The following is a 3,191-nucleotide window of genomic DNA, read 5'->3' on the forward strand; positions in this document are numbered from 1 at the left end:
TTTTTTTTTTTTTTTTTGGTGGACCTGGGGATTGAACTCAGGCCCTTGCGCTTGCCAGGGAAGCACTTATTCCACTGAGCCATCTCCCCAGCCCCTACCTCTGCCTTTTTAAAAAGAGAATAATAATGATAATAAAAGCTATAGGAAATTAGCAAGGATTATTATATTGCATATTGTTGGGGCCAGGGAAACGGCTCAGTGGCACAGCACCTGACTGAAAGTGCAAGATCCTGAAAAATGCACATTGTTATCTTCAGATTACCAGACGTAGTCATTCACCCTGGCAAGCGCAAGGGCCTGAGTTCAACCCCCAGTTCTGCAAAAAAAAAAAAAAAAAAAAAAAAAAAATATATAAAAAAAAAAAAAAAAACCCACCCAAACAGATATAGGCATGCAAAATTGATTGAACAATATAAGTACTAACTGTTCCTTTTAATGAACTGATAGAAATTAGCAAAACAATTATTTTAGCACTCTCTGCCTCTTTCTACACACACACACACACACACACACACACACACACACACGTTTAATTTTCCCCTTCCTTTTTTCCTTTCTCCAATCTCAGTTGTTCTTTCCTTTTGACCAACTGCCTTTGATTTTTTAACCTAACCAGGAAAATTCTGGGTTTTTTTTTTTTTTTTTTTTTTTGGTGGAACTGGGGATTGAACTTAGGCCCTTGCACTTACCAGGGAAGCATTTATTCCACTGAGCCATCTTCCCAGCCCCCTAACCAGGAAAATTCTGGATTTCATGTAAGAGCAAATTCTATTTCAGAGAAGAAAATATTGACTAGTGTTTGTGTTGGGTTTCTGCACTGGAAAATATGAAGCTGGTTTATTTATTTCCTTATTTGATATAGAGTCTTGCTATGCAGCTTAGATTCCTGGTGATCCTCCTGTCTCAGCCTCTGCGGCATTGGGATTATAGGCATGCACCACCCCGCCTGGTTCCAGGGCCAGCAAGGTATGTGGTAGTGGGAATTATACTCTGGTCCTTGCGCTTGCCAGGCAGATGTTTAGGCAGCTGAGCTGTTTCCACAGCCCCTGTCTGAGTTTTAAAGTTTTTCTTTTCTTTCTTTTTTTTTTTTTTTTGTGTGTGAGATTGAACTCAGGCATTTGTGTTAGCCAGGCAAGTGCTTATTCTACTGAGCTATCTCCCCAGCCCTTTTTTTTTTTCTTGTGTTTTAAAGTTTCTATGTAAGTACTTTAGTAAACACACAGTAAACACTACATACAAATTTATTAAATAAGACACAAGCAAGTCAGCCTGGGAAAGCTAATAAGCAAAGGGGCAGACAACCTCAATATCCTGTCACTGCTCTTCACTCAGGGCTGTAAAATCCTAGTCTTCTACCACGTTGCAGGGAGTAAATAAAGCAAAGCTCTTCTTCTCCTCTTGGGATTCTCCCCACCCTTTTGGAAGGCCTCTCTTCACAGTGATTAAGTGGCAAAGTTACCCCCACTATGAATCACCACCATGGCCCTCATGTCAGGAAGGGCCTTCGCCTGACTCCTGGCAGCCAGCAAGTCCCAGGTTAACCAGCACTCTCTGGAATGACAAAGTGGGAGACAGGGCTAAGGCCCTCAGGACATGTGGGTGCGTACTGCTCTTCCCCAGCCCCAGCTGACAGGCTTATCCTCTGGCTGGGTCAGCTCCCTGCTGCCCTGGCCCAGGTGGTCCTCCCTAAAGTCCCATCTACCCTTCACTGTGGTGGAGGTCCTGGAAACTGATGGAGAGGGCAGGGATCTCCAGCGGCCACAGGAAGAGCTGCTGCTATGTAGATGACGAAGATGAGGAACTCAAAGCCTCTTCCAGACTAGAGCGGAGATCTTGGTGGAGGGGGTGCTGGAGTGCACACTCATGGGGAGCACGTAGCAGTGTAATGGGGAGAAAGCCAACATGGCTGAGACTGTGGACTTTAGAGGGCAGTTCTAGTGTCAGAACCAATGACACCTTTAGTATTATTATTTTTAATCAGTATTAACATTTATGAGGGGCTGGTGAGATGGCTCGGTGGTCTAAAGCACCTACTTAGAACAAGCTTAGCAAAGCACAGGGACCTCGGTTCTATCCCCCAGCGCCACATGCCAGCCAGCCCCGCCCCCTGGTGGGCTGAGCTGGCCACACACACACAAATAAAAACAAAAAACAAAAACATTTATGAATATGTTTACTGCTTGTCCTGGAGAAAGGCCTGATAAGGTTACCCATATCCAAGTATCTGGTTGATTTTTGGTATTTGGACTCAGGGATACTCAGGACTGAAGCTATATCCCCAACACTTTTTTTTTTTTTTTTCAGAACCAGGGATTGAACTCAGATCCTTGCATTTGCCAGTCAAGCGCTTATCCTACTGAGCCATCTGCCTGGCCCCTCCCAACACTTTTTGAGACCAGAGTTTGCTGAATTGCCCAGGTAGGGCCAAACCTTTCAACCATCCTACCTTAGGTCCTAGAGATACCTTTTCTTTCTAAATGAAGAAACTGAGGGCAGGGGAGATAGTGTTGTAGGCAGCCAAGTTAGATAGAAATATCATAGGCAGTCAGACAGGGCCAGGCCCTTGAAGCAGACAGCACAAAAGACAAGTTACCTTACAACTGTGGGAGGGATGGATGCTCCTGCTGTGAGCCAGACCTAAAGAGCAAACAAATGCCAACCTCTCTAAAGACTGGCATCCAAGATTGATCATCACCCTGAGGGAGACCAAGAATTGTTAATCCGACTACTACTGGATGGCTACCTGGTAAAGTCTTGTTCTACATTTATGCCTACTTGCTACTGACTTGCTTCCCCATTTGGTTCTGGGCTTAATTTTACCTGGGCAATGGTGCTTGTAATCCCATTGGTTGACCATAATTTTGTCCCACCTCTTGTCCACCTAAACGAGTTCCCATTCTTCCACCTTAGCCCCACATGGTTTTACAGTATAAAAGTCCCTGGAAGAGACAGCTTCCTGGGAACTACCTGCTCAGGCTCCCCTCCTGTCTCTCTCTCTCTTTTTAAAGATCCTTTTTATTTATTTTTGGCGGAACCGGGGATTGAACTCAGGTCCTTGCACTTGCCAGGGAAGCGCTTATTCCACTGAGCCATCTCCCGGCCCCTCCTGTCCTTCTCTTGGACAGGAGCTTTCTATCTCTCAATAAATATATTCTGCTCATAACCTCCGTTTGTTCCTAAAATTCATTCTT

Source organism: Octodon degus, unplaced genomic scaffold, assembly GCF_000260255.1.
Source record: "Octodon degus isolate 3935 unplaced genomic scaffold, OctDeg1.0 scaffold00279, whole genome shotgun sequence".
NCBI classification, from domain to species: domain Eukaryota; kingdom Metazoa; phylum Chordata; class Mammalia; order Rodentia; family Octodontidae; genus Octodon; species Octodon degus.